Source organism: Pinus tabuliformis, chromosome 1_2 (genome assembly GCF_031772625.1).
Source record: "Pinus tabuliformis cultivar Carrire ecotype Pingquan chromosome 1_2, CPIR1, whole genome shotgun sequence".
Lineage (NCBI taxonomy): Eukaryota > Viridiplantae > Streptophyta > Pinopsida > Pinales > Pinaceae > Pinus > Pinus tabuliformis.
Window position 1 is genome coordinate 583,117,474 of NC_142298.1, and position 13,784 is coordinate 583,131,257.

Below are 13,784 nucleotides of genomic sequence, written 5' to 3' on the forward strand. Positions count from 1 at the left end.
AATGTTAATATTAACATTATTGTATTTTTAATATTATTTACATAAATATTATTATTAATCATATGTATGTTTAGAGTAATAATAATATTATTAATAATAATTTTAATATCAATGTTAATACTAACATTATTGTATTATATTATGTTTATAATAAAACAACATATTAAATGTTACTAATAATATTATCGATAAAATTAATATTAATATAAAATTTAGTATATATCCCTATTACATTAATAATGCAATATTGTTATTGTTATAGTTAATGTAATAAAGTATTAATGCAACATTATTATGATTACTAATAATATTATTGTTAATGTTATTATTTTAATATAAAACTAAAATAATTATAAAATTAATTTACTATTAAAAAAAGAGAATTTAATATTATTATAAATCTAATAAAACTTAATATTTTTCTTTGGGAAAAACTCCCCTGAGTCTTAGCTGTCTTTTCTAGGAAAAACCCCATAGGTCTTAGCTGACTTCATTATGCTCCGTCTAATTTGATGTTAGACGATAGAAATATTTTCCCCCTTTAAATTCAAATCTTATCATAACTACCTTTGTAATAACTACTTTTCCTCTTGATTTGTTTCTAGAATTTTTTTGCTAGTATTATTGTGATCTATTTTCAATCTTGTAAAGATTGAATAAAAAAATAAAACGCACTCATAATTTTTCTGAGAGAAACCAATGCCAAAAAAGCCTCTATCAAAAGAGATTTGTTTTTTTGGGAACTGTTTTGATAAATTTACTTTTTTTTGGAACTGCTTTGCTTATAGCTATTAGCCAGGGGTTGTAGGCATGCTTTGCTTATAGCTATTGGCCAAGGGTTGTAGGCATCCCTTATCTTACAATTCCTTTTATAATAAATCCTATCTTCACCTTATAATTTCTTTTATAATAAATCTTTTCATATTCTATAAATATAACTATTAAAATTTATCTTACTTTATCAAATTGAAGTCGAAATTGAAATTTGATCAGCATTATTGATTTCCCTAGCTGGAAATACATGTTTTATTTTTGCCATTTATTAAAATTAATGCTAACACAAAACTAATTTTACATGTTCATGAACATTAGCATGACTTTTTTGGCTGCGCTAATTTAATTGAGTTCATGTAAATTTACTATAAAATTAATCTTAGTTATCAATTCATGTGATTTAATCTATATATTATATTTTTTTAACTTTTTATCATTCTATATATTATTATAAATCTATCCATTAAATTTTATAGTATTATTATTTTGTAGGTTGTATATTTATTTATTTATTTTTAATTCTATATATTATTATAAATCTATCCGTTAAAATTATAGTATTATTATTTTGTATTTTGTATGTTTATTTATTTATTTTTAATTCTATATATTATTATAAATCTATCCGTTAAATTTTATAGTATTATTATTTTGTATGTTTATTTATTTATTTTTAATTGCGAGATCTGGTAGTAACTATTTTCATTGTAGTCCGTTACAGTCTTGGCCATTACTCATGTGCGAGTTTTCATTTCGTATCCGTTTACTCCTCTCCTTTTTTTACAACAGTGATGTGCCGCTTCATCACCAAATAGTGGAAATGAAAGTGAAAGCTAATACAAATGGAGTATATTTCCACACTATTTTGTGGAATGCGACTCCACCACGCCTCATGATCATCCAATGTACACTCTATAACCGACTATAATAACTCAGGTGACTTTTGAAATCTTGGAAACCAAATCTTTTGACTATAGTCACAACTTTTTGAATGTACAAATCTTTTGAATATAGTCGCAATTTTGTGAAGAGATTTTTTTTTAAGGAACTTTTGTAGTTTTTGGTTGAATTAAAATAATTTTTTTTAGTTTCTAGTTTTTGAAATAACAATTAAATTTGTAATTTTAACTAATCTCTATCAAATTATGTTAAATTAGATAATAAAATATATCAAAAAATCTTCAAACATATAGCAAGTAGAGTATGATGCTATAGAATCAAATTCTGCCCAATTAAATAATAAAATGTCTAATAACTCTCTAAGACCTAATAAATTATGTTAAATTAGATAATAAAATATATCAAAAAATCTTCAAAACATATGGCAAGTAGAGTATGATGCTATAGAATCAATTTCTGTCCAATTAAATAATAAAATGTCTAATAACTCTCCAAGACCTAACAATAGAGTATGATGCTTTTGAATATAACCCTCTAAACTTCGAACATGATGCTTTTGAATATGCTCTGGTTTAATTATTTGGAGGAATTGTTCGGAAAGTTATGGAAATTTTGGTTATATTTAGTTGTTAAATTTTAAAATTTTAGGTGTCTAGACGTTTTTATAGTGCTGAATCTATTTCCATCATCAAAAACACGATTAAAATACTGTATCTACAAATTTTTTTGAAATTCTTTTGTCCAGATTCGGACCACTTTTGACCGTCAAGGCAATTCCTCCACCTGCCCTCAACCTGGGTAGACTACTCCTTTGAATATAGCCCCTTAAACTTCCCCTGTACAACAATCACATGGCACCTAAAACCGCCTAGAAAATATAGCATCCACGTGGACTCTGTATAGCATCCCAGTTTTATGAAGCGTTGGGTGGGCAAAATAAGACCCTCGCAGGAAAAGACGAGTAAACTCGAGTTGTTGGTCTTTGCTAAAATTGCATTTAATACACACAAGTAAGTCTTATCCTTGGACGAAAACAAATTACAGATAAGACCTTTGAAAAGCCAAAAGGAATTCAATATACAACCAAATTCCATCCTTGACGAAAACAAATTACGAAATAACACATGGGCAACAGTGGCTATTACGGAGCGGGTAATCACGTGGCCATACTTTCTAAGTTACTAATTTTGGTAAAAGTCTGCCGTTTAAACTTTATATGGATGTTTGGGATTAAAAAAGGGAAAATTTTGAACCCTACTAAAAATTTAGAACACTCCCCCATAATCGCAACTGTGGCCATTGACAATTCCTAGATAATCTCTGAGATAAACAAAATTTTCACATGCCAATGGCTTTGTGAAAATATCAACAAACTGTTCCTGTGACCTGTAGTGCTGCAACACAATTTCATCATTGTTAATCAATTCTCTAATAAAATGATATTTAGCATCAATATGCTTGGTCCTCTTGTGAAAAACAGAATTCTTTGATAATGCAATTGCGGATGTGTTATCACAGAAAATAGTTGTCGCTCCCTCTTGGTCGCGGTGAAGATCCCTCAACATCCTTCTTATCCAAACTGCTTGACATGCTGTTGCTATTGCAACGACATATTCAGTTTCTGTTGTTGACAATGAAACTATCGGCTACTTCTTGGAGGCCCATGAAATGGCTCCGGAACCCAAATGAAAAACATATCCTGATGTGCTCTTTCTGTCATCGACACTTCCTGCCCAATCACTATCAGTGTAACCAACCAGCCTAAAATCATATGTTGCAGTGTACACAACACCATACTGCTTTGTCTCATTGACATACCTTAGAATCCTTTTCGCTGCTTGCCAATGTGTCTCCTTGGGTGTCTCCATGAACTTTGACACCAAACTCATTGCATACATTATATCTGGCCTAGTGGCGGTCAAATACATCAAGCTGCCTATCATGCTCTTGTATAATGTCGGATTAACATTGCTGCTGCAATCTTCTTTGCTCAACTTCAACCCCATGATAGTTGGAGTTGGTGCGGGCTTGATATTCTGCTTTTTAAACCTCTCCAAAATGTTTCCTACATACTTTGCTTGAGAAATAATAATGCCATTTTTTGTTTGCTTCACTTCTATGCCCAAAAAATATCTTAGCAACCCCAAGTCAGTCATTTCAAATTCATTCTTCATGACTTGTTTGAAATCAATGATGAGAAAATCATCATTGCCTATAAAAATTAAATCATCTACATATAAGACAACAATGCGAATCTTACCATCATTTTCTTTGATGTAGAGAGGAGGCGCACCGTCACATTTGTCGAAACCATTGTCCAACAACTAGGCATCTATCCTACTGTACCATGCACGCGGTGCTTGCTTTAGCCCATAGAGAGCTTTCTTCAACAGATACACTTTGTCTTCTTGCCCTTCTACCTCATAACTAGGCGGTTGCGCAACATACACTTCCTCTTTCAGCACTCCATTCAAGAATGTTGACTTTACATCCATTTGATACACTTTCCATTTATGTTGCGTGGCAATTGCCACAACTGTACGCACGTCTCCATCCTCGCGACCAGTGTGAACGTCTCCTCATAATCTCTTCCATGCTGCTGCTTGTATCCTTTGACAACTAGCCTTGCTTTGTGTCTTTCAATCTTTCCGTCGACATTGCTCTTGGTCTTATAGACCCACTTCACTCCAATGACTTCTTTTCCTTGCAGCAAGTCCACTAACTCCCATGTGTCATTCTTTTCTATTGCTTCTATTTCTTCCTCCATTGCTGCAACCCATTTTTCATCTTTGATTACATCTTCAAAGTGAATTGGGTCATCTACATGACAAAACAAAACAAATAATGAATTCAGGCTAGCACTGCTATCAACTTCATCTTGCTCATATATTTCATTCAAATTTATGAATTTTGGTCTTCTTATGCTTGTTGAAGATGGGCTTGATATGTCACTTGGTGTTGCGCTTTGTGTAGTGCTTGGAGAAGCACTTGCTTGACTACGCGACGTTGTCCTAATATTTGTTGATGGTGTTCCTTGCTGCCTGCTTTGTTGGGCTTGAATAGGCATAGAGGGAGTCACTGTTGAGGAATTACTTGCTGTTGTCAATTCCTCTTTGTCTTCATGTGGTATGCATGCTTTGACATTGAATGTCTTCTCTAAACTTCCATCCCATGCTTCCTCTTCTATGAACTGCACATCTCTGCTGATTATGACCTTCTTGGTTGATGGATTGTAGAGTTTGTAAGCCTTGGATTCATCACTGTATCCAACAAATATACATTTCTCCCCCTTGCTGTCCAACTTCTTCCTCAACTCATCCGAGACATGTGCATACGCCACACATCCAAAAACTCTCATGTGGGTGACACTATGCTTTCTTCCACTCCATGCCTCTTCAGGAACTATGTTCTGGACGCTTTTGGTTGGACATCTATTCAAGATATATGCTGCACAAGCGACAATTTCAGCCCAATAATCATTTGGCAAATGCTTTGCCTTCATCATACTCCTTGCCATTTCCATAATGGTCCTATTCTTCCTTTCTGCCACACCATTTTGCTGAGGTGTATACCTTGTTGTAAATTTCTTGTGAATTCCATGCTCCCTACAAAAACGAAGGAAATCATTTGAGATGTATTCTCCACCTTTGTTAGTCCTAAGGACTTTGATGTAGTGTCCACTTTGCTTCTCAACAAGAGCTTTGTTTTGGCGAAAGTGCTCAAACACTTCACTTTTCTGTTTTAGGAGATAGACCCATGTCTTCTTTGTGTATTAATCTATGAAGGTCATGTTGGCATTATGATTCTGGTTTACAGGTGTTGTACTTGATGGCAACTCACTCTAGTGGCAATGTTCTGTTCAGGCTCTCAAAATGTTGGAAATTAAGAGGTTCCCAGGTGAATGGTTCAAAAGGTGCGGACCCGCAGGTACGCCGTGCAGGAAATGCGGTCATACCCGCAGGTTACCCGTTCAGAAGGTGCGGTCCCCCAGTCCACTCTCTTCAAGGCAGAGAAGCGCGCTCATATGGGGTTTCTTATGTTTGGCCTGTGGTATTTAGCCTATCGTTCATGTTCCTATGGTTTTGGCCCGTTGTATAGGATCTAATTTAGCCCCGGTTTGGATCCCTTGTTTTGGTTATTTGATGGTTTTGTCCCATGGTGTGAATGAGGGCTTGACTATAAATAGGGAAGGAGATCACTTGGCCAGAGCATCTTTGCAAATTGAATATCTTAAGATCTGAAATATTGGGTTATCGGTTTAAATGCTTGATCTATATAAAAGTGAAGTTGAAAGCGAATCTATAAAGTGTGATCTCTCGGGCGCATGATCTGATCTGGGCATCTAACTGTCAGTGGCAGTTTGGAGGGTTGTTAATTCGGTTCAAATGAAAGGTCCACAGGTATTTCACGGTTCAGGTGCGGAGGACCGCAGCCCGGAGAAAGGTCCAGTGCGGTGGTACGCGGTTCACAGAAAGGCACAGTGCGGGGGCTCGCAGCGCGAACGAAGACGTAGTGCGGAGATACAGTAGAGGTACGCGGCGTAAGAAAAGGGCACAGTGCGGACGCACGCAGCGAGACAGAAGAAGAAGTGCGGAGCAAGATCAGAGGTACGCGGCGCGATAGAAGGAAATCCTGCGTAGCTACATAGAAGTACGCGGCGTGATAGAAGGAACAGGTGCGTTGGCACAGTAAATGTACGCAGAAAGGCAGAAGGTGAGTTGCGGTGATACGCAGTGAAGCAGAAGACGCTCTGCGTGGATACGCAGGAAAACAGAAGGCGGGGTGCGGAGTCACGTAGTCCAGATAAGGAAAAACTGCGGATCTGTCTTAAAAACATTTGTTGGTTATCTTTTATCTCTTGCTGCAGAGTTCTGGGTTTATATTTCTGGTACTATCTTTCTGTTTACAGCATTCTGAGAAGTTGGGTGATTCTTGGTTGATTGTATAAGGAGTTTGGGTAATTTGCATGTACTTGATGATTATTTGATATTCTTGGATCCAGTTTGAAAATTTATGAAAAGTGGTCCTTGAAAGAAAAGAAGTAGGGGGTTGTAGCTCCCTTCTAGGAGAGACTGGAAAACGAAAGAGAGTTGTAGCTCTCTGCAGGTTGCAGCCTGCATACTGGTAAAGGACTGCACCAGTACAAAATCATTGTAAAAGGAGTTTGTAATTAAAAGAAGATAGAAACATATTGCAGCAGGTGGTTTTCACCCACATTGGGTTTCCACCTTATATCTGGTGTTCTTTGGTGTGACTATCTGTTTTTCTTGTTCATGCTCATTATTTTATGGTACTGACATACAAGAATAATTCAAAGTGTAAATAAGGAAGATTTATTTAAAAGAACTTGATAACACTGATTCACCCCCCCTCTCAGTATTATTTCCAAGAATTGGTATCAGAGCAGGTCCTTCAGAGAAGCTTGATCACTTGAAGGAAGATCATTCATCATGAGCAACTACGAGAGGGAAGCATCAATCAGGCCACCAATTTTTGGTGGGACAAACTTCAATTATTGGAAGGTAAGAGTTACTGCCTATCTTCAATCTCTTGGTACAGAAGTTTGGGATATCATAGATACAGGCTACACTTTTCCTTCAGCTACTCCTACAGATCCGGCCGAGAAGAAGAAATATGAAACAAATGCTAAAGCAGTCAATACTCTGTTGGGATGCTTATCTCAAACAGAATTCATGAAGGTTATGCAATATAAATCCGCAAAAGAAATATGGGACAAGATTGTCTTGAGCTACGAAGGAGATGAACAGGTAAAGCGTGCTAAACTTCAAACCCTCAGGATTCAGTATGAGAATCTCAAAATGTATAATGATGAAAGTGTGGCTAACTATTTCCTTCGGGTAGACGAGATTGTTAATTGCATGAAAAACTTGGGTGAAGAAATAAAAGAGGCTATTGTGGTTGAAAAAGTTCTAAGATCATTGTCCCCCAAGTTTGAATCTAAAGTGTCTGCAATAGAAGAAAAGGAAAATCTACGAAATCTTACTATGTCTCAGCTACACGGAATCCTAACTGCTTATGAAATGAGAAAAGGAGGTCCATCAGATAGGAGAGAAGCTGCTTTTAAGGCTTCAGGCAAAGGAGACTACTATGAATCAAGTCACGTGCCAGAAGAAGAAGAAGAATCAAATTTTGTCAGAAATCTTCAACGGGGTACTGGAAGGTTCAAAGGTAAGCTACCTTTTAAATGTTTTGCTTGTGGAAGAGTAGGTCATTATGCTGCCAAATGTCCTCATAAGGATAAGATTGACAAAGGAAAGGAACCTGCTAGATGGAACAAGAAACAGAATGCAAATAAGAAAAGCTACTACACTCATGAAGACAGTGATGGTCTATCAAATAGTGATGAAGATGAACGAGGTAATGACTATAAACTTTTAATGGCATTTGAAGATGATGATTACATGGATGCTATAGATGTGGATAGTTTTTATGAAGAGATTTCTAGACTCAAGACATGTATAGAAGAAAAGAATATGATCATTGATACTCTACAATTTCAAATTGATGAAAAAGAAAAATATCTTGAAAAGTTAGAAGGTGAAATTGTTGGCCTTAGAAAAGAAATTGAGAAAACAAAGGCTATTAATCTTAAGTTTGTCAAAGGATCTGAAACTCTAGATGAGATCATCAATGTACAACGTTCTCCGCTAAACAAGACAAGTCTGCGGTATAATGGAGAAACATCTCAAGCATCCACCTCAAAGAGTTATCTTGATGCAGCAAGAAGGAATGAGAAAAAGCACAATGGAGATCACCAGGTAAAGCAGGGATGAATTACATCAAGAACGAACAAAGACTATCAGGTAAACCAGGGGCAATCTGTCTTAAGGGTGAACAAAAGCTACAACCAGCCACAGGTAAAATCTTCTCAATTTGCTTCAAGAATGGATGACAATAGAAATTACAATCATTTGGCCGGTAGATTTGATAATCGCAGAAGTTTCTTCAATGGGCAATGTTTCTCTTGCCATAACTTTGGTCACAAAGCAGCTCAATGTGTTGCATATAAAACAATCATGACTAGAGAAGCTCAAAAACAAAGAAGTATGACCGGGATTACAAAAAGGACCTATAACAACTTTTTGGCTCTTGAAAATGAAGTTGAATGTTCTATCTGCAATAACTTTGGTCATGAAGATTCTGAATGCAGGAGCAGGTTTCAGCAGACAAAGGAACAAGCCTCAAGCACCAGAACATGGAGAATAAAGGAACCACAAATAGAAAGATGTGGGATAGCATTTTATGCATAGGGACAGGAAAACCTATGGTACATTGACAGTGGATGTTCGAAGCATATGACAGGTGATAAAGAAAAACTTGAATCATATTCTGCTTTAGAAAAGGGAAAGAAAGTTTCTTTTGGAAATGATACTCCTGCGTCTATAAAAGGAAAAGGCACTGCTCAGTTAAAAGAAAAGGTCAAAGCTGTAAATGTTTTGTATGTTGATGGATTGAAGCATAATCTTCTGAGTGTCAGCCAGATGTGTGATCAAGGAACCGAGGTGATATTTAGATCAAATGGATGTCGTGTTCGTGATCTTGATACAGGTGAAATAGTGATCAAAGGTAGAAGAACTCCAAACAATCTATACATATTTGAAGAAGGACAACAACAATGCTATTTGAGCAAGGATGACGAACACTGGTTATGGCACCGGAGGTTGGGACATCTAAGCTTTTCACAAATAAGGAAAGCATGCAAATATCAGGCAGTTCGTGGTCTTCCAGATATCAAAATTCCAGACAACACCATATGCAAATCATGTCAGTTTGGAAAGCAAACCAGAACTAACTTTCCGGAGAAGGAAGGATCAGCTAGCATGCCTCTTGAGCTAGTACATACAGATGTATGTGGTCCATTTAGGAAAAGGACACCTCGAGGAGAAGAATACTTGATATTATTCATTAACGATTTCTCCAGGTTTGTTTGGTTAGGACTTATGAAGCACAAAGATGAAGCATTCGAAAAATTCAAATCCTTTAAAGCCTTGGTTGAAAATGAATCAGGTTACAAAATTAAGTGCCTCAAGTCCGACAGAGGTGGGGAGTTTACCTCAAATGAATTTTTCGATTTCTGTGAAGAACATGGAATAAGAAGAGAATTCTCTACAGCTAGAACTCCTCATCAAAATGGAGTGGTGGAAAGAATGAACAGAACAGTCCAACAAATGGCTCGTGCTATGCTTGATGAGTCTGGAACTCCCGCAACTTTTTGGGGTGAAGCTGCATATGCTGCGGTTGTTATTCTCAACAAAACAAATGTCCAGGTGAATAGCACTCAAACCCCTCATGAGCTCTGGTATGGTGAGACTCCTTCGGTAAAGCACTTCAAAATCTTTGGGAGCAAATGCTATATTAAGAATATTGATGAGCAACTTGGCAAACTTGAACCTAGAGCAGATGAAGGCATTCTTCTTGGTTATTCTCCACACAACAAAGCATATAAATGCTACAATAAAAGACTTGGAAGAATTGTTGACAGCATTGATGTAGTGGTTGATGAAAAGGGATACATTCCTAGGCAAGTAAATCATGAAAATATCGAAGAAGATGAAGACTACCCTCAAAGACAGAATGATGAAGAAGAAGAACCTCAAGAAGCATCAGAAGAAAAGATAAGGATAGAAGAGAAGACTCCATCCAGGTATGTTCAGAAGAATCATCCAGAATCTCAGATTTTGGGGCAGAAAGAAGCAGGTGTACAAACAAGAAGAACAATTTCAGAAGCTTCAAGCTATTTGGCATTACTCTCTTCCACTGAACCACAAAATGTGAAAGAGGCATGCAAAGATGAATGTTGGGTCAAAGCAATGGATGAAGAACTTGAGCAAATCGAAAAGAACAACACTTGGGAGTTGGTCCCTAGACCAAAGGATAAGAATTTTATAGGGACAAAATGGGTCTTCAAAAATAAGTTGAATGAAAATGGGGAAGTAATTAGAAACAAGGCCAGACTTGTTTGTAAAGGGTATGCGCAGCAAGAAGGAATAGATTTTGAAGAAACTTTTGCTCCTGTTGCAAGACTTGAGGCCATTCGAATGTTCCTTGCTCTCTCAAGCTTTCAAAATTTCAAAGTATTTCAAATGGACGTGAAATCAACCTTTCTGAATGGAGACTTAGAAGAAGAAGTATACATTGAGCAGCCAGATGGTTTCATTCTTGGAAATGATCCAAATCTTGTATGCAGATTGAAAAAGTCTCTCTATGGTCTCAAACAAGCTCCAAGGGCTTGGTACTATCGTTTGGACAAATATCTTCATCAACAAGGTTTTTCAAAAGGATCAACAGATAGCAATCTTTATATAAAAGTTGAAAATGACAAATTGCTAATACTTGTTGTGTATGTAGATGACATTATCTTTGGCAGCAATGAAGAAGCTATGAGTCAAAGCTTTGCCTTGGTGATGCAGAAAGAATTCGAAATGTCCTTGCTTGGAGAACTGACATATTTTCTTGGTTTGCAAATCCAACAAAAAGAAGGAGGGATCTTTTTGTCTCAAACCAAGTATCTCAAGCAGATTTTGAAGAAATATGGCATGGAAGATGCAAAACCAGTATGTACACCCATGGTCACAGGATGTAGCCTCAGTGCAAATGATGAATCAGCAGCAGTGCATCAACCAACCTACAGATCTATGATTGGAAGTCTACTTTATTTGACAGGTACCCGACCAAACATCATGCATACAGTGGGAATAGTTGGAAGATTTCAGGCAAATCCAAAGGAAACTCATCTTCAGGCAGTGAAGAGAATCTTCAAATATCTTCAAGGGACTCAAAATTATGGCTTATGGTATCCTAGAGATATAGATCTCACACTTCATGCTTACACTGATGCAGATTGGGCCGGAAGCGTGGATGACAGGAAGAGCACAAGTGGTGGTGCATTCTTTATGGGTTCCAGAATAGTATCTTGGTTCAGCAAAAAACAGAGTTCGATTGCCTTGTCTACAGCTGAAGCGGAATATGTTGCTGCTGCATCTTGCTGCACTCAACTCCTTTGGATGATGCAGACCTTGCAGGATTTTCAAATTACTTGTACACCACCCATCTCCATCTTATGTGATAATACAAGTGCAATCAGCATTTCAAAGAACCCAGTCATGCATTCAAAAACCAAGCACATACTAATCAAGTATCACTTTCTCCAGGAACAAGTGCTTGAACAAAAGGTCAAGTTGGAGTATGTTCCTTCTAAGGAACAAGTTGCTGATATACTCACCAAACCTTTGCCAAGGGAGACCTTTGAATACCTCAGGCAAAAGCTGGGGGTTGTTGATGCAGCATCTTGTTGTTGAATCTCTTCTGATTGTTGGTTGTACGCAAGGATCATCTGGGGTATAAGCGTACATATGCTGGGTTGTGGATTGGTCGAAGATCGAATGGCACAGGTTCAGGGGGAGCATATAATGCATTGTTGGCATTATGGAGGAATTACAGAATGAGATCATGGATGCTGGTCTGAATATTGCTGCAATATGTCTCTATCTCTTTCATGGTCATTTATGGTGTTTGGTGGATTATGGTTCTTCTTTGCAGATCTGGTTTATAGTCAGGGGGAGCATGTTCTTAGGGGGAGCATAACCCTTTGCCCTTGATGTCAAAGGGGGAGAATGACGTTGAGGATCTTGAGGTTGCCATCAAGTCCAAAGGGGGAGATTGTTGGCATTATGATTCTGGTTTATAGGTGTTGTACTTGATGGCAACTCACTCTAGTGGCAATGTTCTGTTCAGGCTCTCAAAATGTTGGAAATTAAGAGGTTCGCAGGTGAATGGTTCAAAAGGTGCGGACCCGCAAGTACGTCGTGCAAGAAATGCGGTCATACCCGCAGGTTACCCGTTCAGAAGGTGCGGTCCCCCAGTTCACTCTCTTCAAGGTAGAGAAGCGCGCTCATATGGGGTTTCTTATGTTTGGCCTATGGTATTTAGCCTGTCGTTCATGTTCCTATGGTTTTGGCCCGTGGTATAGGATCTAATTTAGCCCCGGTTTGGATCCCTTGTTTTGGTTATTTGATGGTTTTGTCCCATGGTGTGAATGAGGGCTTGACTATAAATAGGGAAGAAGATCACTTGGCCAGAGCATCTTTGCAAATTGAATATCTTAAGATCTGAAATGTTGGGTTATCGGTTTAAATGCTTGATCTATATAAAAGTGAAGTTGAAAGCGAATCTATAAAGTGTGATCTCTCGGGCGCATGATCTGATCTGGGCATCTGACTGTCAGTGGCAGTTTGGAGGGTTGTTAATTCGGTTCAAATCAAAGGTCCGCAGGTATTTCACGGTTCAGGTGCGGAGGACCGCAGCCCGGAGAAAGGTCCAGTGCGGTGGTACGCGGTTCACAGAAAGGCACAGTGCGGGGGCTCGCAGCGCGAACGAAGACGCAGTGCGGAGATACAGTAGAGGTACGTGGCGTAAGAAAAGGGCACAGTGCGGACGCACGCAGTGAGACAGAAGAAGAAGTGTGGAGCAAGATCAGAGGTACGCAGCGCGATAGAAGGAAATCCTGCGTAGCTACATAGAAGTACGCGGCGTGATAGAAGGAACAGGTGCGTTGGCACAGTAAATGTACACAGAAAGGCAGAAGGTGAGTTGCGGTGATACACAGTGAAGAAGAAGACATCTTGCGTGGATACGCAGGAAAACAGAAGGCGGGGTGCGGAGTCACGCAGTCCAGATAAGGAAAAACTGCGGATCTGTCTTAAAAACATTTGTTGGTTATCTTTTATCTCTTGCTGCAGAGTTCTGGGTTTATATTTCTGGTACTATCTTTCTGTTTAAAGCATTCTGAGAAGTTGGGTGATTCTTGGTTGATTTTATAAGGAGTTTGGGTAATTTGCATGTACTTGATGATTATTTGATATTCTTGGATCCAGTTTGAAAATTTATGAAAAGTGGTCCTTGAAAGAAAAGAAGTAGGGGGTTGTAGCTCCCTTCTAGGAGAGACTGGAAAACGAAAGAGAGTTGTAGCTCTCTGCAGGTTGCAGCCTGCGTACTGGTAAAGGACTGCACTAGTACAAAATCATTGTAAAAGGAGTTTGTAATTAAAAGAAGATAGAAACATATTGCAGCAGGTGGTTTTCACCCACATT